Consider the following 21387-nt stretch of genomic DNA (forward strand, 5'->3'; position numbering starts at 1 on the left):
GGATCTTTCCGTCAAGGCCAACATTTCTCGCCCATGCCGAGATCAGCCTGGTGGTGAGCTGCTCTCTCGAACCGCTGCAGTCCAAGTGCTGTCGGTAGCCCCGCGATGCTGTTTGGGCGGGGATTCCCGATTTTGACCCGGTAACACCGGAGGAACAAAGACATATTTGCAATTCAGGACAGCGAGTGTCTCGGGGGGGGGGAGGGGGAGAACTTGCGAATGGTGGTGTTCCCGTGGATCTGCTGCCGTCATCCTTCGAGGCTGCGTTGGCCATGGGTTTGCAAGGTGCTGCCTGAGGAATTCTGGTGAATCTTGTAGATGCCGGGGGAATGAATGACCCTGCCGGGGGAATGAATGACCCTGCCGCCGCCGCTGTCCCCGATCACCGGGAGAAACCTCTCTGCAGTCGACCTGACGTGCGGTGGCTCCGGCCCGTGCCATCTGATTGGTCGTCAGCGCGACCTACGCGGCTACGTAACAGATGGAGAGAAAAGCACGGGGAAAGCACAGCGACTGCTGCAGAGTGATCTTCCGGTCTGGTTGGATATCTTGGAAGGAAGGTAGACGGTAAGGGAATAAAGGAACTTTGAATATCATCAAACTGATGGAAAGGATAGTCGGCAAATATGACCTCCACCGTTGGAGTATTAATGTGCTATCGCTTCTCGGCCTTTTGGCTTGGAATATGTGTAGTTTCTGTTCTTATCAGTTTAATCGCTGATATCTCCCGAAGGTGGGAGTGTTTGTATTAAATGGATTTTTGGAGCAGGGAGATGGCTTAAGGGCTTGCTCTGTCCTCTCCATGTATCAGCCTGGTATTGCAGTGTTTCCAGGAATGGTGCACCCAACGCTTACCCAAGTTCAAAAGCAGGTGAATGCAATGTGAATCTCTTGCCTTTGCTAGTTTGCCGTGTTGATGGCAGTCAGTGATTGTTGCATCTATTGTCTTTTCAGTTGCAGGAAACTATCGTCTTTTGTTACGGGTTTTCTGTCTTATGAACCTGCTCTGCAGTTACCTGATGAAGGTGCAGCACGCAGAAAGCCAGGACAGGGGTAACCCCAACGTGCTACAGGGAACATTCTGGAACCAGGGGCCTGCCAGGAAGGTAACTTGCCAATTTAAATGAATGGATTTGCCCTTGTCTGCCGTTTTGGGCTTCTGCGGTCGTTCTTGGAACGTATCCCACCGATGGTACGGCGGTGGCGGGGGGTGGGGTGACTGCTGTAATTTCAAAGAACCCCGTTGGCCTGAAACCTGGTGTTGTGGGATTTTTAACACAGTCAAATCAGGTTGTGGGATCCCATGACTCAGCCAATGTCAAATGGCTATCAGATCAGCCCCCACAGCCCCTTCCCAACCCCCCCGCCTCCCCCCCCACCCCCGAGGCAACAAATTTATCCTAATATTTTCTTGAACAAGAAAGAAATGTCTTTAGTCTGTTTCCTGAATAGAGTGAAACCCCCATCTCTGTTTGTTTCTTCGCAAACTACTGTACGGAAGCGACCTGCTTTAGTAGCTACGTCTGTACGTAAAGATTATTCACGCAGACGATCGCCCAAGGCTGGAACTGGCTTCAGCTCCCTGGTGCCACCAGGCAGCCGTACTAACCACTGATCCACTGTGCCACCCGTACGATTTGGAACGATTTGTCATCATTTGCGGTGCAAGTAGCGAAACAGTTGTCAGTTTGTCAACTGGGTCGGATTATAATGTTGTCAGCGATCTGCAGCAATGTGAACGGAGATGTCGAATCGAGCTGCTGGTGGTGATGAGGCGCGCTTGCAGCGTGACATGTTTACACGGGGAGATCAGCTCCCTCCCCATTCTCCAGAGAGTCGGATACAAGTAGAGAGGATATTGAGAGTGGACGATAAAGAAAGGGTGCACGGACGTAATTCGCTTTTCGCAACTTTTCGGATTGATGCGGAATGCCGAGGAGCGAATCCTGTACGTGAGGGAAACGATGATTGGCATTTATGGGCAAGCTACACCAACACAAGGGGAGGCAATGAATAGGATCTTTCCGTCAAGGCCAACATTTCTCGCCCATGCCGAGATCAGCCTGGTGGTGAGCTGCTCTCTCGAACCGCTGCAGTCCAAGTGCTGTCGGTAGCCCCGCGATGCTGTTTGGGCGGGGATTCCCGATTTTGACCCGGTAACACCGGAGGAACAAAGACATATTTGCAATTCAGGACAGCGAGTGTCTCGGGGGGGGGGGGGGGGGAGAACTTGCGAATGGTGGTGTTCCCGTGGATCTGCTGCCGTCATCCTTCGAGGCTGCGTTGGCCATGGGTTTGCAAGGTGCTGCCTGAGGAATTCTGGTGAATCTTGTAGATGCCGGGGGAATGAATGACCCTGCCGGGGGAATGAATGACCCTGCCGCCGCCGCTGTCCCCGATCACCGGGAGAAACCTCTCTGCAGTCGACCTGACGTGCGGTGGCTCCGGCCCGTGCCATCTGATTGGTCGTCAGCGCGACCTACGCGGCTACGTAACAGATGGAGAGAAAAGCACGGGGAAAGCACAGCGACTGCTGCAGAGTGATCTTCCGGTCTGGTTGGATATCTTGGAAGGAAGGTAGACGGTAAGGGAATAAAGGAACTTTGAATATCATCAAACTGATGGAAAGGATAGTCGGCAAATATGACCTCCACCGTTGGAGTATTGATGTGCTATCGCTTCTCGGCCTTTTGGCTTGGAATATGTGTAGTTTCTGTTCTTATCAGTTTAATCGCTGATATCTCCCGAAGGTGGGAGTGTTTGTATTAAATGGATTTTTGGAGCAGGGAGATGGCTTAAGGGCTTGCTCTGTCCTCTCCATGTATCAGCCTGGTATTGCAGTGTTTCCAGGAATGGTGCACCCAACGCTTACCCAAGTTCAAAAGCAGGTGAATGCAATGTGAATCTCTTGCCTTTGCTAGTTTGCCGTGTTGATGGCAGTCAGTGATTGTTGCATCTATTGTCTTTTCAGTTGCAGGAAACTATCGTCTTTTGTTACGGGTTTTCTGTCTTATGAACCTGCTCTGCAGTTACCTGATGAAGGTGCAGCACGCAGAAAGCCAGGACAGGGGTAACCCCAACGTGCTACAGGGAACATTCTGGAACCAGGGGCCTGCCAGGAAGGTAACTTGCCAATTTAAATGAATGGATTTGCCCTTGTCTGCCGTTTTGGGCTTCTGCGGTCGTTCTTGGAACGTATCCCACCGATGGTACGGCGGTGGCGGGGGGTGGGGTGACTGCTGTAATTTCAAAGAACCCCGTTGGCCTGAAACCTGGTGTTGTGGGATTTTTAACACAGTCAAATCAGGTTGTGGGATCCCATGACTCAGCCAATGTCAAATGGCTATCAGATCAGCCCCCACAGCCCCTTCCCAACCCCCCCGCCTCCCCCCCCACCCCCGAGGCAACAAATTTATCCTAATATTTTCTTGAACAAGAAAGAAATGTCTTTGGTCTGTTTCCTGAATAGAGTGAAACCCCCATCTCTGTTTGTTTCTTCGCAAACTACTGTACGGAAGCGACCTGCTTTAGTAGCTACGTCTGTACGTAAAGATTATTCACGCAGACGATCGCCCAAGGCTGGAACTGGCTTCAGCTCCCTGGTGCCACCAGGCAGCCGTACTAACCACTGATCCACTGTGCCACCCGTACGATTTGGAACGATTTGTCATCATTTGCGGTGCAAGTAGCGAAACAGTTGTCAGTTTGTCAACTGGGTCGGATTATAATGTTGTCAGCGATCTGCAGCAATGTGAACGGAGATGTCGAATCGAGCTGCTGGTGGTGATGAGGCGCGCTTGCAGCGTGACATGTTTACACGGGGAGATCAGCTCCCTCCCCATTCTCCAGAGAGTCGGATACAAGTAGAGAGGATATTGAGAGTGGACGATAAAGAAAGGGTGCACGGACGTAATTCGCTTTTCGCAACTTTTCGGATTGATGCGGAATGCCGAGGAGCGAATCCTGTACGTGAGGGAAACGATGATTGGCATTTATGGGCAAGCTACACCAACACAAGGGGAGGCAATGAATAGGATCTTTCCGTCAAGGCCAACATTTCTCGCCCATGCCGAGATCAGCCTGGTGGTGAGCTGCTCTCTCGAACCGCTGCAGTCCAAGTGCTGTCGGTAGCCCCGCGATGCTGTTTGGGCGGGGATTCCCGATTTTGACCCGGTAACACCGGAGGAACAAAGACATATTTGCAATTCAGGACAGCGAGTGTCTCGGGGGGGGGGGGAGAACTTGCGAATGGTGGTGTTCCCGTGGATCTGCTGCCGTCATCCTTCGAGGCTGCGTTGGCCATGGGTTTGCAAGGTGCTGCCTGAGGAATTCTGGTGAATCTTGTAGATGCCGGGGGAATGAATGACCCTGCCGGGGGAATGAATGACCCTGCCGCCGCCGCTGTCCCCGATCACCGGGAGAAACCTCTCTGCAGTCGACCTGACGTGCGGTGGCTCCGGCCCGTGCCATCTGATTGGTCGTCAGCGCGACCTACGCGGCTACGTAACAGATGGAGAGAAAAGCACGGGGAAAGCACAGCGACTGCTGCAGAGTGATCTTCCGGTCTGGTTGGATATCTTGGAAGGAAGGTAGACGGTAAGGGAATAAAGGAACTTTGAATATCATCAAACTGATGGAAAGGATAGTCGGCAAATATGACCTCCACCGTTGGAGTATTAATGTGCTATCGCTTCTCGGCCTTTTGGCTTGGAATATGTGTAGTTTCTGTTCTTATCAGTTTAATCGCTGATATCTCCCGAAGGTGGGAGTGTTTGTATTAAATGGATTTTTGGAGCAGGGAGATGGCTTAAGGGCTTGCTCTGTCCTCTCCATGTATCAGCCTGGTATTGCAGTGTTTCCAGGAATGGTGCACCCAACGCTTACCCAAGTTCAAAAGCAGGTGAATGCAATGTGAATCTCTTGCCTTTGCTAGTTTGCCGTGTTGATGGCAGTCAGTGATTGTTGCATCTATTGTCTTTTCAGTTGCAGGAAACTATCGTCTTTTGTTACGGGTTTTCTGTCTTATGAACCTGCTCTGCAGTTACCTGATGAAGGTGCAGCACGCAGAAAGCCAGGACAGGGGTAACCCCAACGTGCTACAGGGAACATTCTGGAACCAGGGGCCTGCCAGGAAGGTAACTTGCCAATTTAAATGAATGGATTTGCCCTTGTCTGCCGTTTTGGGCTTCTGCGGTCGTTCTTGGAACGTATCCCACCGATGGTACGGCGGTGGCGGGGGGTGGGGTGACTGCTGTAATTTCAAAGAACCCCGTTGGCCTGAAACCTGGTGTTGTGGGATTTTTAACACAGTCAAATCAGGTTGTGGGATCCCATGACTCAGCCAATGTCAAATGGCTATCAGATCAGCCCCCACAGCCCCTTCCCAACCCCCCCGCCTCCCCCCCCACCCCCGAGGCAACAAATTTATCCTAATATTTTCTTGAACAAGAAAGAAATGTCTTTGGTCTGTTTCCTGAATAGAGTGAAACCCCCATCTCTGTTTGTTTCTTCGCAAACTACTGTACGGAAGCGACCTGCTTTAGTAGCTACGTCTGTACGTAAAGATTATTCACGCAGACGATCGCCCAAGGCTGGAACTGGCTTCAGCTCCCTGGTGCCACCAGGCAGCCGTACTAACCACTGATCCACTGTGCCACCCGTACGATTTGGAACGATTTGTCATCATTTGCGGTGCAAGTAGCGAAACAGTTGTCAGTTTGTCAACTGGGTCGGATTATAATGTTGTCAGCGATCTGCAGCAATGTGAACGGAGATGTCGAATCGAGCTGCTGGTGGTGATGAGGCGCGCTTGCAGCGTGACATGTTTACACGGGGAGATCAGCTCCCTCCCCATTCTCCAGAGAGTCGGATACAAGTAGAGAGGATATTGAGAGTGGACGATAAAGAAAGGGTGCACGGACGTAATTCGCTTTTCGCAACTTTTCGGATTGATGCGGAATGCCGAGGAGCGAATCCTGTACGTGAGGGAAACGATGATTGGCATTTATGGGCAAGCTACACCAACACAAGGGGAGGCAATGAATAGGATCTTTCCGTCAAGGCCAACATTTCTCGCCCATGCCGAGATCAGCCTGGTGGTGAGCTGCTCTCTCGAACCGCTGCAGTCCAAGTGCTGTCGGTAGCCCCGCGATGCTGTTTGGGCGGGGATTCCCGATTTTGACCCGGTAACACCGGAGGAACAAAGACATATTTGCAATTCAGGACAGCGAGTGTCTCGGGGGGGGGGGGAGAACTTGCGAATGGTGGTGTTCCCGTGGATCTGCTGCCGTCATCCTTCGAGGCTGCGTTGGCCATGGGTTTGCAAGGTGCTGCCTGAGGAATTCTGGTGAATCTTGTAGATGCCGGGGGAATGAATGACCCTGCCGGGGGAATGAATGACCCTGCCGCCGCCGCTGTCCCCGATCACCGGGAGAAACCTCTCTGCAGTCGACCTGACGTGCGGTGGCTCCGGCCCGTGCCATCTGATTGGTCGTCAGCGCGACCTACGCGGCTACGTAACAGATGGAGAGAAAAGCACGGGGAAAGCACAGCGACTGCTGCAGAGTGATCTTCCGGTCTGGTTGGATATCTTGGAAGGAAGGTAGACGGTAAGGGAATAAAGGAACTTTGAATATCATCAAACTGATGGAAAGGATAGTCGGCAAATATGACCTCCACCGTTGGAGTATTAATGTGCTATCGCTTCTCGGCCTTTTGGCTTGGAATATGTGTAGTTTCTGTTCTTATCAGTTTAATCGCTGATATCTCCCGAAGGTGGGAGTGTTTGTATTAAATGGATTTTTGGAGCAGGGAGATGGCTTAAGGGCTTGCTCTGTCCTCTCCATGTATCAGCCTGGTATTGCAGTGTTTCCAGGAATGGTGCACCCAACGCTTACCCAAGTTCAAAAGCAGGTGAATGCAATGTGAATCTCTTGCCTTTGCTAGTTTGCCGTGTTGATGGCAGTCAGTGATTGTTGCATCTATTGTCTTTTCAGTTGCAGGAAACTATCGTCTTTTGTTACGGGTTTTCTGTCTTATGAACCTGCTCTGCAGTTACCTGATGAAGGTGCAGCACGCAGAAAGCCAGGACAGGGGTAACCCCAACGTGCTACAGGGAACATTCTGGAACCAGGGGCCTGCCAGGAAGGTAACTTGCCAATTTAAATGAATGGATTTGCCCTTGTCTGCCGTTTTGGGCTTCTGCGGTCGTTCTTGGAACGTATCCCACCGATGGTACGGCGGTGGCGGGGGGTGGGGTGACTGCTGTAATTTCAAAGAACCCCGTTGGCCTGAAACCTGGTGTTGTGGGATTTTTAACACAGTCAAATCAGGTTGTGGGATCCCATGACTCAGCCAATGTCAAATGGCTATCAGATCAGCCCCCACAGCCCCTTCCCAACCCCCCCGCCTCCCCCCCCACCCCCGAGGCAACAAATTTATCCTAATATTTTCTTGAACAAGAAAGAAATGTCTTTGGTCTGTTTCCTGAATAGAGTGAAACCCCCATCTCTGTTTGTTTCTTCGCAAACTACTGTACGGAAGCGACCTGCTTTAGTAGCTACGTCTGTACGTAAAGATTATTCACGCAGACGATCGCCCAAGGCTGGAACTGGCTTCAGCTCCCTGGTGCCACCAGGCAGCCGTACTAACCACTGATCCACTGTGCCACCCGTACGATTTGGAACGATTTGTCATCATTTGCGGTGCAAGTAGCGAAACAGTTGTCAGTTTGTCAACTGGGTCGGATTATAATGTTGTCAGCGATCTGCAGCAATGTGAACGGAGATGTCGAATCAAGCTGCTGGTGGTGATGAGGCGCGCTTGCAGCGTGACATGTTTACACGGGGAGATCAGCTCCCTCCCCATTCTCCAGAGAGTCGGATACAAGTAGAGAGGATATTGAGAGTGGACGATAAAGAAAGGGTGCACGGACGTAATTCGCTTTTCGCAACTTTTCGGATTGATGCGGAATGCCGAGGAGCGAATCCTGTACGTGAGGGAAACGATGATTGGCATTTATGGGCAAGCTACACCAACACAAGGGGAGGCAATGAATAGGATCTTTCCGTCAAGGCCAACATTTCTCGCCCATGCCGAGATCAGCCTGGTGGTGAGCTGCTCTCTCGAACCGCTGCAGTCCAAGTGCTGTCGGTAGCCCCGCGATGCTGTTTGGGCGGGGATTCCCGATTTTGACCCGGTAACACCGGAGGAACAAAGTCATATTTGCAATTCAGGACAGCGAGTGTCTCGGGGGGGGGGGGGAGAACTTGCGAATGGTGGTGTTCCCGTGGATCTGCTGCCGTCATCCTTCGAGGCTGCGTTGGCCATGGGTTTGCAAGGTGCTGCCTGAGGAATTCTGGTGAATCTTGTAGATGCCGGGGGAATGAATGACCCTGCCGGGGGAATGAATGACCCTGCCGCCGCCGCTGTCCCCGATCACCGGGAGAAACCTCTCTGCAGTCGACCTGACGTGCGGTGGCTCCGGCCCGTGCCATCTGATTGGTCGTCAGCGCGACCTACGCGGCTACGTAACAGATGGAGAGAAAAGCACGGGGAAAGCACAGCGACTGCTGCAGAGTGATCTTCCGGTCTGGTTGGATATCTTGGAAGGAAGGTAGACGGTAAGGGAATAAAGGAACTTTGAATATCATCAAACTGATGGAAAGGATAGTCGGCAAATATGACCTCCACCGTTGGAGTATTAATGTGCTATCGCTTCTCGGCCTTTTGGCTTGGAATATGTGTAGTTTCTGTTCTTATCAGTTTAATCGCTGATATCTCCCGAAGGTGGGAGTGTTTGTATTAAATGGATTTTTGGAGCAGGGAGATGGCTTAAGGGCTTGCTCTGTCCTCTCCATGTATCAGCCTGGTATTGCAGTGTTTCCAGGAATGGTGCACCCAACGCTTACCCAAGTTCAAAAGCAGGTGAATGCAATGTGAATCTCTTGCCTTTGCTAGTTTGCCGTGTTGATGGCAGTCAGTGATTGTTGCATCTATTGTCTTTTCAGTTGCAGGAAACTATCGTCTTTTGTTACGGGTTTTCTGTCTTATGAACCTGCTCTGCAGTTACCTGATGAAGGTGCAGCACGCAGAAAGCCAGGACAGGGGTAACCCCAACGTGCTACAGGGAACATTCTGGAACCAGGGGCCTGCCAGGAAGGTAACTTGCCAATTTAAATGAATGGATTTGCCCTTGTCTGCCGTTTTGGGCTTCTGCGGTCGTTCTTGGAACGTATCCCACCGATGGTACGGCGGTGGCGGGGGGTGGGGTGACTGCTGTAATTTCAAAGAACCCCGTTGGCCTGAAACCTGGTGTTGTGGGATTTTTAACACAGTCAAATCAGGTTGTGGGATCCCATGACTCAGCCAATGTCAAATGGCTATCAGATCAGCCCCCACAGCCCCTTCCCAACCCCCCCGCCTCCCCCCCCACCCCCGAGGCAACAAATTTATCCTAATATTTTCTTGAACAAGAAAGAAATGTCTTTGGTCTGTTTCCTGAATAGAGTGAAACCCCCATCTCTGTTTGTTTCTTCGCAAACTACTGTACGGAAGCGACCTGCTTTAGTAGCTACGTCTGTACGTAAAGATTATTCACGCAGACGATCGCCCAAGGCTGGAACTGGCTTCAGCTCCCTGGTGCCACCAGGCAGCCGTACTAACCACTGATCCACTGTGCCACCCGTACGATTTGGAACGATTTGTCATCATTTGCGGTGCAAGTAGCGAAACAGTTGTCAGTTTGTCAACTGGGTCGGATTATAATGTTGTCAGCGATCTGCAGCAATGTGAACGGAGATGTCGAATCGAGCTGCTGGTGGTGATGAGGCGCGCTTGCAGCGTGACATGTTTACACGGGGAGATCAGCTCCCTCCCCATTCTCCAGAGAGTCGGATACAAGTAGAGAGGATATTGAGAGTGGACGATAAAGAAAGGGTGCACGGACGTAATTCGCTTTTCGCAACTTTTCGGATTGATGCGGAATGCCGAGGAGCGAATCCTGTACGTGAGGGAAACGATGATTGGCATTTATGGGCAAGCTACACCAACACAAGGGGAGGCAATGAATAGGATCTTTCCGTCAAGGCCAACATTTCTCGCCCATGCCGAGATCAGCCTGGTGGTGAGCTGCTCTCTCGAGCCGCTGCAGTCCAAGTGCTGTCGGTAGCCCCGCGATGCTGTTTGGGCGGGGATTCCCGATTTTGACCCGGTAACACCGGAGGAACAAAGACATATTTGCAATTCAGGACAGCGAGTGTCTCGGAGGGGGGGGGAGAACTTGCGAATGGTGGTGTTCCCGTGGATCTGCTGCCGTCATCCTTCGAGGCTGCGTTGGCCATGGGTTTGCAAGGTGCTGCCTGAGGAATTCTGGTGAATCTTGTAGATGCCGGGGGAATGAATGACCCTGCCGGGGGAATGAATGACCCTGCCGCCGCCGCTGTCCCCGATCACCGGGAGAAACCTCTCTGCAGTCGACCTGACGTGCGGTGGCTCCGGCCCGTGCCATCTGATTGGTCGTCAGCGCGACCTACGCGGCTACGTAACAGATGGAGAGAAAAGCACGGGGAAAGCACAGCGACTGCTGCAGAGTGATCTTCCGGTCTGGTTGGATATCTTGGAAGGAAGGTAGACGGTAAGGGAATAAAGGAACTTTGAATATCATCAAACTGATGGAAAGGATAGTCGGCAAATATGACCTCCACCGTTGGAGTATTAATGTGCTATCGCTTCTCGGCCTTTTGGCTTGGAATATGTGTAGTTTCTGTTCTTATCAGTTTAATCGCTGATATCTCCCGAAGGTGGGAGTGTTTGTATTAAATGGATTTTTGGAGCAGGGAGATGGCTTAAGGGCTTGCTCTGTCCTCTCCATGTATCAGCCTGGTATTGCAGTGTTTCCAGGAATGGTGCACCCAACGCTTACCCAAGTTCAAAAGCAGGTGAATGCAATGTGAATCTCTTGCCTTTGCTAGTTTGCCGTGTTGATGGCAGTCAGTGATTGTTGCATCTATTGTCTTTTCAGTTGCAGGAAACTATCGTCTTTTGTTACGGGTTTTCTGTCTTATGAACCTGCTCTGCAGTTACCTGATGAAGGTGCAGCACGCAGAAAGCCAGGACAGGGGTAACCCCAACGTGCTACAGGGAACATTCTGGAACCAGGGGCCTGCCAGGAAGGTAACTTGCCAATTTAAATGAATGGATTTGCCCTTGTCTGCCGTTTTGGGCTTCTGCGGTCGTTCTTGGAACGTATCCCACCGATGGTACGGCGGTGGCGGGGGGTGGGGTGACTGCTGTAATTTCAAAGAACCCCGTTGGCCTGAAACCTGGTGTTGTGGGATTTTTAACACAGTCAAATCAGGTTGTGGGATCCCATGACTCAGCCAATGTCAAATGGCTATCAGATCAGCCCCCACAGCCCCTTCCCAACCCCCCCGCCTCCCCCCCCACCCCCGAGGCAACAAATTTATCCTAATATTTTCTTGAACAAGAAAGAAATGTCTTTGGTCTGTTTCCTGAATAGAGTGAAACCCCCATCTCTGTTTGTTTCTTCGCAAACTACTGTACGGAAGCGACCTGCTTTAGTAGCTACGTCTGTACGTAAAGATTATTCACGCAGACGATCGCCCAAGGCTGGAACTGGCTTCAGCTCCCTGGTGCCACCAGGCAGCCGTACTAACCACTGATCCACTGTGCCACCCGTACGATTTGGAACGATTTGTCATCATTTGCGGTGCAAGTAGCGAAACAGTTGTCAGTTTGTCAACTGGGTCGGATTATAATGTTGTCAGCGATCTGCAGCAATGTGAACGGAGATGTCGAATCGAGCTGCTGGTGGTGATGAGGCGCGCTTGCAGCGTGACATGTTTACACGGGGAGATCAGCTCCCTCCCCATTCTCCAGAGAGTCGGATACAAGTAGAGAGGATATTGAGAGTGGACGATAAAGAAAGGGTGCACGGACGTAATTCGCTTTTCGCAACTTTTCGGATTGATGCGGAATGCCGAGGAGCGAATCCTGTACGTGAGGGAAACGATGATTGGCATTTATGGGCAAGCTACACCAACACAAGGGGAGGCAATGAATAGGATCTTTCCGTCAAGGCCAACATTTCTCGCCCATGCCGAGATCAGCCTGGTGGTGAGCTGCTCTCTCGAACCGCTGCAGTCCAAGTGCTGTCGGTAGCCCCGCGATGCTGTTTGGGCGGGGATTCCCGATTTTGACCCGGTAACACCGGAGGAACAAAGACATATTTGCAATTCAGGACAGCGAGTGTCTCGGGGGGGGGGGGGGTGGAGAACTTGCGAATGGTGGTGTTCCCGTGGATCTGCTGCCGTCATCCTTCGAGGCTGCGTTGGCCATGGGTTTGCAAGGTGCTGCCTGAGGAATTCTGGTGAATCTTGTAGATGCCGGGGGAATGAATGACCCTGCCGGGGGAATGAATGACCCTGCCGCCGCCGCTGTCCCCGATCACCGGGAGAAACCTCTCTGCAGTCGACCTGACGTGCGGTGGCTCCGGCCCGTGCCATCTGATTGGTCGTCAGCGCGACCTACGCGGCTACGTAACAGATGGAGAGAAAAGCACGGGGAAAGCACAGCGACTGCTGCAGAGTGATCTTCCGGTCTGGTTGGATATCTTGGAAGGAAGGTAGACGGTAAGGGAATAAAGGAACTTTGAATATCATCAAACTGATGGAAAGGATAGTCGGCAAATATGACCTCCACCGTTGGAGTATTAATGTGCTATCGCTTCTCGGCCTTTTGGCTTGGAATATGTGTAGTTTCTGTTCTTATCAGTTTAATCGCTGATATCTCCCGAAGGTGGGAGTGTTTGTATTAAATGGATTTTTGGAGCAGGGAGATGGCTTAAGGGCTTGCTCTGTCCTCTCCATGTATCAGCCTGGTATTGCAGTGTTTCCAGGAATGGTGCACCCAACGCTTACCCAAGTTCAAAAGCAGGTGAATGCAATGTGAATCTCTTGCCTTTGCTAGTTTGCCGTGTTGATGGCAGTCAGTGATTGTTGCATCTATTGTCTTTTCAGTTGCAGGAAACTATCGTCTTTTGTTACGGGTTTTCTGTCTTATGAACCTGCTCTGCAGTTACCTGATGAAGGTGCAGCACGCAGAAAGCCAGGACAGGGGTAACCCCAACGTGCTACAGGGAACATTCTGGAACCAGGGGCCTGCCAGGAAGGTAACTTGCCAATTTAAATGAATGGATTTGCCCTTGTCTGCCGTTTTGGGCTTCTGCGGTCGTTCTTGGAACGTATCCCACCGATGGTACGGCGGTGGCGGGGGGTGGGGTGACTGCTGTAATTTCAAAGAACCCCGTTGGCCTGAAACCTGGTGTTGTGGGATTTTTAACACAGTCAAATCAGGTTGTGGGATCCCATGACTCAGCCAATGTCAAATGGCTATCAGATCAGCCCCCACAGCCCCTTCCCAACCCCCCCGCCTCCCCCCCCACCCCCGAGGCAACAAATTTATCCTAATATTTTCTTGAACAAGAAAGAAATGTCTTTGGTCTGTTTCCTGAATAGAGTGAAACCCCCATCTCTGTTTGTTTCTTCGCAAACTACTGTACGGAAGCGACCTGCTTTAGTAGCTACGTCTGTACGTAAAGATTATTCACGCAGACGATCGCCCAAGGCTGGAACTGGCTTCAGCTCCCTGGTGCCACCAGGCAGCCGTACTAACCACTGATCCACTGTGCCACCCGTACGATTTGGAACGATTTGTCATCATTTGCGGTGCAAGTAGCGAAACAGTTGTCAGTTTGTCAACTGGGTCGGATTATAATGTTGTCAGCGATCTGCAGCAATGTGAACGGAGATGTCGAATCGAGCTGCTGGTGGTGATGAGGCGCGCTTGCAGCGTGACATGTTTACACGGGGAGATCAGCTCCCTCCCCATTCTCCAGAGAGTCGGATACAAGTAGAGAGGATATTGAGAGTGGACGATAAAGAAAGGGTGCACGGACGTAATTCGCTTTTCGCAACTTTTCGGATTGATGCGGAATGCCGAGGAGCGAATCCTGTACGTGAGGGAAACGATGATTGGCATTTATGGGCAAGCTACACCAACACAAGGGGAGGCAATGAATAGGATCTTTCCGTCAAGGCCAACATTTCTCGCCCATGCCGAGATCAGCCTGGTGGTGAGCTGCTCTCTCGAACCGCTGCAGTCCAAGTGCTGTCGGTAGCCCCGCGATGCTGTTTGGGCGGGGATTCCCGATTTTGACCCGGTAACACCGGAGGAACAAAGACATATTTGCAATTCAGGACAGCGAGTGTCTCGGGGGGGGGGAGGGTGGAGAACTTGCGAATGGTGGTGTTCCCGTGGATCTGCTGCCGTCATCCTTCGAGGCTGCGTTGGCCATGGGTTTGCAAGGTGCTGCCTGAGGAATTCTGGTGAATCTTGTAGATGCCGGGGGAATGAATGACCCTGCCGGGGGAATGAATGACCCTGCCGCCGCCGCTGTCCCCGATCACCGGGAGAAACCTCTCTGCAGTCGACCTGACGTGCGGTGGCTCCGGCCCGTGCCATCTGATTGGTCGTCAGCGCGACCTACGCGGCTACGTAACAGATGGAGAGAAAAGCACGGGGAAAGCACAGCGACTGCTGCAGAGTGATCTTCCGGTCTGGTTGGATATCTTGGAAGGAAGGTAGACGGTAAGGGAATAAAGGAACTTTGAATATCATCAAACTGATGGAAAGGATAGTCGGCAAATATGACCTCCACCGTTGGAGTATTAATGTGCTATCGCTTCTCGGCCTTTTGGCTTGGAATATGTGTAGTTTCTGTTCTTATCAGTTTAATCGCTGATATCTCCCGAAGGTGGGAGTGTTTGTATTAAATGGATTTTTGGAGCAGGGAGATGGCTTAAGGGCTTGCTCTGTCCTCTCCATGTATCAGCCTGGTATTGCAGTGTTTCCAGGAATGGTGCACCCAACGCTTACCCAAGTTCAAAAGCAGGTGAATGCAATGTGAATCTCTTGCCTTTGCTAGTTTGCCGTGTTGATGGCAGTCAGTGATTGTTGCATCTATTGTCTTTTCAGTTGCAGGAAACTATCGTCTTTTGTTACGGGTTTTCTGTCTTATGAACCTGCTCTGCAGTTACCTGATGAAGGTGCAGCACGCAGAAAGCCAGGACAGGGGTAACCCCAACGTGCTACAGGGAACATTCTGGAACCAGGGGCCTGCCAGGAAGGTAACTTGCCAATTTAAATGAATGGATTTGCCCTTGTCTGCCGTTTTGGGCTTCTGCGGTCGTTCTTGGAACGTATCCCACCGATGGTACGGCGGTGGCGGGGGGTGGGGTGACTGCTGTAATTTCAAAGAACCCCGTTGGGCTGAAACCTGGTGTTGTGGGATTTTTAACACAGTCAAATCAGGTTGTGGGATCCCATGACTCAGCCAATGTCAAATGGCTATCAGATCAGCCCCCACAGCCCCTTCCCAACCCCCCCGCCTCCCCCCCCACCCCCGAGGCAACAAATTTATCCTAATATTTTCTTGAACAAGAAAGAAATGTCTTTGGTCTGTTTCCTGAATAGAGTGAAACCCCCATCTCTGTTTGTTTCTTCGCAAACTACTGTACGGAAGCGACCTGCTTTAGTAGCTACGTCTGTACGTAAAGATTATTCACGCAGACGATCGCCCAAGGCTGGAACTGGCTTCAGCTCCCTGGTGCCACCAGGCAGCCGTACTAACCACTGATCCACTGTGCCACCCGTACGATTTGGAACGATTTGTCATCATTTGCGGTGCAAGTAGCGAAACAGTTGTCAGTTTGTCAACTGGGTCGGATTATAATGTTGTCAGCGATCTGCAGCAATGTGAACGGAGATGTCGAATCGAGCTGCTGGTGGTGATGAGGCGCGCTTGCAGCGTGACATGTTTACACGGGGAGATCAGCTCCCTCCCCATTCTCCAGAGAGTCGGATACAAGTAGAGAGGATATTGAGAGTGGACGATAAAGAAAGGGTGCACGGACGTAATTCGCTTTTCGCAACTTTTCGGATTGATGCGGAATGCCGAGGAGCGAATCCTGTACGTGAGGGAAACGATGATTGGCATTTATGGGCAAGCTACACCAACACAAGGGGAGGCAATGAATAGGATCTTTCCGTCAAGGCCAACATTTCTCGCCCATGCCGAGATCAGCCTGGTGGTGAGCTGCTCTCTCGAACCGCTGCAGTCCAAGTGCTGTCGGTAGCCCCGCGATGCTGTTTGGGCGGGGATTCCCGATTTTGACCCGGTAACACCGGAGGAACAAAGACATATTTGCAATTCAGGACAGCGAGTGTCTCGGGGGGTGGGGAGGGGGGAGAACTTGCGAATGGTGGTGTTCCTGTGGATCTGCTGCCGTCATCCTTCGAGGCTGCGTTGGCCATGGGTTTGCAAGGTGCTGCCTGAGGAATTCTGGTGAATCTTGTAGATGCCGGGGGAATGAATGACCCTGCCGGGGGAATGAATGACCCTGCCGCCGCCGCTGTCCCCGATCACCGGGAGAAACCTCTCTGCAGTCGACCTGACGTGCGGTGGCTCCGGCCCGTGCCATCTGATTGGTCGTCAGCGCGACCTACGCGGCTACGTAACAGATGGACAGAAAAGCACGGGGAAAGCACAGCGACTGCTGCAGAGTGATCTTCCGGTCTGGTTGGATATCTTGGAAGGAAGGTAGACGGTAAGGGAATAAAGGAACTTTGAATATCATCAAACTGATGGAAAGGATAGTCGGCAAATATGACCTCCACCGTTGGAGTATTAATGTGCTATCGCTTCTCGGCCTTTTGGCTTGGAATATGTGTAGTTTCTGTTCTGGTTTCTCTTCAGAGAGTATAAATCTTTCGCCTTTTGTATGGTTTGTTCCTGGTCATTATCTGAAGATTCTTGGAATATGTGTAGTTCCTGAGGTCCAGAGGAAGAGATTCTGCTCGAGAGCTGCAGGTTTGACGCTGCAGAAGTGCGCTGGCGGGAGAAAAACCAAGGGGTTCGTGTTGCGAGTCGTTGGAGCTGCTGGAGACCATCGCTGGATCGTGATTGGCCGCTGGAGGATCGTTTGGTTGTGCTGACCTGCTCTTGGTGGATCTTTATGCTGGCTTCGGCCTAACGCCAATTCAGGTATCAGCCAACCTCAGAGCTATGGCCTCAGCAGCCGCTCGCAGCCCTGGCCAGGGCATTCGCAACACAGTCAGGGTGACTGTGAAGAAGGTGGAGGAGCACACACCGGTCGATCGGACGGTGTTTGTGAAGAAGGTCTTGCTGGAGTGCTGTGGGTTTGCAGCAGCGGATGTGTACTGCCTGCAGGATTTCCCTGGGGCAGGCTACTTCGACGTGACCTTCAGGAGCGTGAAGCATTGTGAGCAGCTCCTGAAGGTCTTCAAGGAGAAGGAAGGGGAACCTCTGTTCTCCATCTTGTCGGCGGTCCCGTTGTGTGTGCTTCCTGCGCAGAGAAGTCGGGTTGTTACAATCCAAATGTACAACCCCTACGTCCCAGCGGCAGATGTTCTCACCTTCTTGAAGAGGTATGTCCAGGTTGAAGGAGAAAGCACTGATGTCGTTGATCCTTTCGGGATCTGGACAAGTAAAAGACAGGTCAAGGTAACCCTGAGGGTCGATGGCAGCGGGAACATCCTCCACCCACCCTCCAGCTTCGCAATTGGAGGGAGCAGAGGCTACCTGACGTACGCAGGGCAGCCGAAGGTGTGCCGAACCTGCGGGAGGTCAGGCCACATGGCGGCCGACTGCAAGGTGACCGTATGCCGAAATTGCAAGCAGGAAGGCCACCTGACCAAGGATTGTAAGGAGGCCAAGAACTGTAACCTGTGCGGAGAGGCGGGCCACATGTACAAGGCCTGCCCAAGACGAGGAGCCGCTACCTACGCACAGATGGCCGGAGGTAGCAACACGAATACGAGCCGCGGACCAACAAAGGCGAGGAAGGCAAATGAAAATAGCGTGGAAACGGTGCCTGGAGGCACCCAGAAGGAAGAGCAGGCAGTAGCGGAGCAGACGGCAGACAGCGGGGAGGTGCAGCAGCCGATCCAAGCTCCGTCAATGCAGTCAGAGGAAATGGAAGAGGAGGAATCAAAGGATGCAGAGGACTGGATCACAGTAAAAAACAGGAAGAGGAAACCTCTTGGGGGCCCCAAAGCCACCCAGCGAAGGGGAAAGCGACACCTACAAGGCGAAGACGCATGCAGCTCTTCCGATGGTGAGGATGGGCGCAAGAAGGGTCGTCATCAGAGGAAGAGGCAGAGCGTTGTGAGGAGAAAGGAGGGCAGCACCGCCCAGGAAGGAAAGGACGATCCCTCTGAGGGGACGGGTAATGGCCTCCCCCTACCCGGTGAGAACCAGGAGGTACTCACCGGCCCACAGCTCCAGGTATCTGGGAGCAGCGGTCCTATGACAGCCCTGCTGTCAGACGGAGAACTGGTCAGTGCGGACCACGGGCCCGACACGAAGACAACAGAGTGGGGTAATGGCTCCAGCGCGGAGCTGGACAGTTACCTCAGCCCTGCGAAGGTCCAACAGTTTGCCGCCACCACAGGGATGCACGCAGCTACCCCAGAAGGGCAGGACCAGCAGCAAACGGACACCGGTAAACCTGTAAACTGTTAAAATGGGGTTGAAAATTGCTAGCATCAACGTGCGTAGCATCAAATCGGCTACGCGATGCGTTTCAACACTGGCCTCCCTGGCCAGCGTCAAAGCCGACGTCCTGTTTCTGCAGGAGTGCGGGATACCCCACCTCAGCAGTTACAGGAGGTGGTCGAGCTTGTGGGCCCATGGGCCGTCAGTGTGGTCGGGGGGCAACGATAACCGCTCCTCAGGCCTAGGGATCCTTTTGCGGGGAGGTAACTTCACTATCTCCGAGGTTAAGGAGGTGGTGGGCGGGCGCCTCCTCGTCGTGGATGTTAAATACAGAAACGCTCCCGTAAGACTAATCAACGTGTACGCCCCAGCGGATAAGAGTGAACGGTTGGCCGTCCTGCAACAGCTTCCACTGCTGCTGGCTACGTCCAGGCCGGTCATTCTGGCCGGAGACTTCAACTGCATCATTGATGCAGATGGACGATCCGGCGGGGGGGACAGTAAACTGGACGCTACGTCCAGAGCCCTGATGGAAACGGTCAAAGATGCCAAGCTGCACGACGTCTTCAGCACCCCTGCAGATGGAGCGCAGCGTAGATACACATGGTCACGGGCAGACGGGTCTATCCGCTCAAGGATAGATTACCTGTTTGTGTCCCGAACGTTCTCGGTCAGAACCACCGACGTCAAGCCGGTGTTCTTCTCTGACCACTGCCTCCTACTGGCCGACTGTCACCTACAGGACGAGCAGCGGACGGGCAAGGGAACGTGGAAACTGAACACTAAGCTGTTGACCCCGGGAAACATCAAGGAGCTCAAGAGGGATTACGCAGGTTGGAGAACCGCGAAGTGTCTCTTTGAGTCTCCAGCAGACTGGTGGGAAACAGTAAAAGGGAACATCAAGAGATTCTTCATCCTCAAAGGTGTTCAGGAGGCGAGAGAGAGGCGGGGAAAACTGTCCCAGCTCCAGGAAAGTATGCAGAACCTGCTCCTGCTGCAGACGTTGGGGGTCGATGTCACGGAGGACCTCAAGGAGGTGAAGGGCCAGCAAGCCTCGCTCTTTGCCTCGGAGGCCTCCAAGATAATCTTCCGGTCCAGGGTCCGCTCGGTAGAGCAGGACGAGACGTGCTCACGTTTCTTCTTCCAGAAGGTGCACAAAGAGAGCTCCGTGCTCAGCAGCCTGAAGGAAGAAGATGGCTCGGTAACGTCATCTCAGGCTGACGTCATGAGGATCAGTAAATCCTTCTATGCCAGCCTGTATGACGCGAAGCCAACCGACAGCACGGCCTCACAGTCGTTCCTGTCCTCTATCACGGAGGTCCTAGAGGACGGAACGCGAGAGAGGCTGGACCAGCCGCTATCTCTGGATGAGCTGACCAGGGCCCTCGAGTCCTTCGAAAAGAATAAAACTCCCGGAAGCGACGGCTTACCGGTCGAGATCTATTCCGCTCTTTGGGACTTGATTGGCCGGGACCTGCTGGAGGTGTATGTCAGTATGCTTCGGGCAGGTACCATGAGTGAATCCATGAGGAAAGGCATCATCACCCTCATCTATAAGCGGAAGGGGGAGAGGGATGAAATTAGAAATTGGAGACCGATCTCACTGCTAAACACAGACTACAAAATCTTGTCAAAGGTCATCGCAAACCGGGTCAGGTCTGCTCTGGGAACGGTGATCCACCCCGACCAAACCTGTGCTGTACCGGGCAGGAAGATCTCTGAGAGCCTCGCACTCCTCAGGGATACGATCGCCTACGTGCAGGACAGGGGGGTGGACACCTGCCTCATCAGCCTGGACCAGGAGAAAGCCTTTGACAGGATATCGCATACATATATGAGGGATGTCCTCTCCAAAATGGGCTTTGGGGAGGGAATCTGCAATTGGATCAGACTGCTCTACACCAACATTGTCAGTGCAGTCTCAATCAATGGGTGGGAATCAGATAGCTTCCCTGTAAGATCTGGAGTCAGGCAGGGCTGCCCACTCTCTCCTGCCTTGTTTGTATGTTGCATAGAGCCATTTGCCGAATCCATCAGGAAGGATGCGAGCCTGAGAGGGGTGACTATTCCTGGCAGCGGGGGCCTACAGGTTAAGGCCTCCCTGTACATGGATGACGTCGCCGTTTTCTGCTCGGATCCGCTGTCCGTGCACAGACTCCTGTGCATCTGCGACCAGTTCGAGCGGGCCTCGGGGGCCAAGGTAAACCGAGGGAAGAGCGAGGCCATGCTCTTCGGGAACTGGACCGACCAATCCTATATCCCCTTCACCGTCAGGACTGGCCACCTGAAGGTGCTGGGTATTTGGTTCGGGGGTGCTGGGGCGTGCGCCAAGACCTGGGAGGAGCGGATCAGGAAGATGAGACAGAAACTAGGCAGATGGGAGCAACGGTCGCTCTCCATCGCGGGGAAAAACCTGGTCATCAGGTGCGAGGTACTCTCAGTATTGTTGTATGTGGCACAGGCCTGGCCTATCCCCAGAACCTGTGCTGCCGCAGTCACCCGGGCCATCTTCCACTTCATGTGGAGATCAAAGATGGACCGGGTCCGAAGAGACACCATGTACAAAGACCGGTGCAATGGGGGAAAAAACACTCCCAATGCCACCCTCGCCCTGATGGCCACCTTTGTGTGTGGCTGCATCAAGCTGTGCGTGGATCCCCGGTACGCAAACACCAAGTGTCACTACGTACTGAGGTTCTACCTGTCCCCGGTGTTGCGAAGGATGGGCCTGGCCTCGCTGCCGCGGAACGCTCCGAGTAGTTGGACCGTTCCGTACCACCTGTCCTTCGTGG

The 21387-nt window shown here is 52.7% G+C and overlaps 8 non-coding genes across 8 annotated transcripts; all 8 read left to right on the forward strand.

Moving 5' to 3' along the window:
• The first annotated feature begins 657 nt into the window (after positions 1 to 657).
• On the forward strand, positions 658 to 849 carry LOC132831855 (U2 spliceosomal RNA). Its single transcript, XR_009646805.1, has one exon. It is a non-coding gene; the product is annotated as a U2 spliceosomal RNA (small nuclear RNA).
• Positions 850 to 2674: 1825 nt separating this feature from the next.
• On the forward strand, positions 2675 to 2866 carry LOC132831856 (U2 spliceosomal RNA). Its single transcript, XR_009646806.1, has one exon. It is a non-coding gene; the product is annotated as a U2 spliceosomal RNA (small nuclear RNA).
• Positions 2867 to 4686: 1820 nt separating this feature from the next.
• Positions 4687 to 4878, forward strand: LOC132831857 (U2 spliceosomal RNA). The gene has a single exon (XR_009646807.1). It is a non-coding gene; the product is annotated as a U2 spliceosomal RNA (small nuclear RNA).
• Positions 4879 to 6698: 1820 nt separating this feature from the next.
• On the forward strand, positions 6699 to 6890 carry LOC132831858 (U2 spliceosomal RNA). Its single transcript, XR_009646808.1, has one exon. It is a non-coding gene; the product is annotated as a U2 spliceosomal RNA (small nuclear RNA).
• A 1821-nt stretch (positions 6891 to 8711) lies between these two features.
• LOC132831859 (U2 spliceosomal RNA) lies at positions 8712 to 8903 on the forward strand. Its single transcript, XR_009646809.1, has one exon. It is a non-coding gene; the product is annotated as a U2 spliceosomal RNA (small nuclear RNA).
• Positions 8904 to 10723: 1820 nt separating this feature from the next.
• LOC132831860 (U2 spliceosomal RNA) lies at positions 10724 to 10915 on the forward strand. The gene has a single exon (XR_009646810.1). It is a non-coding gene; the product is annotated as a U2 spliceosomal RNA (small nuclear RNA).
• A 1825-nt stretch (positions 10916 to 12740) lies between these two features.
• LOC132831861 (U2 spliceosomal RNA) lies at positions 12741 to 12932 on the forward strand. The gene has a single exon (XR_009646811.1). It is a non-coding gene; the product is annotated as a U2 spliceosomal RNA (small nuclear RNA).
• A 1825-nt stretch (positions 12933 to 14757) lies between these two features.
• LOC132831862 (U2 spliceosomal RNA) lies at positions 14758 to 14949 on the forward strand. The gene has a single exon (XR_009646812.1). It is a non-coding gene; the product is annotated as a U2 spliceosomal RNA (small nuclear RNA).
• The last annotated feature ends 6438 nt before the right edge of the window (positions 14950 to 21387 follow it).

Source organism: Hemiscyllium ocellatum, chromosome 33 (genome assembly GCF_020745735.1).
Source record: "Hemiscyllium ocellatum isolate sHemOce1 chromosome 33, sHemOce1.pat.X.cur, whole genome shotgun sequence".
Lineage (NCBI taxonomy): Eukaryota > Metazoa > Chordata > Chondrichthyes > Orectolobiformes > Hemiscylliidae > Hemiscyllium > Hemiscyllium ocellatum.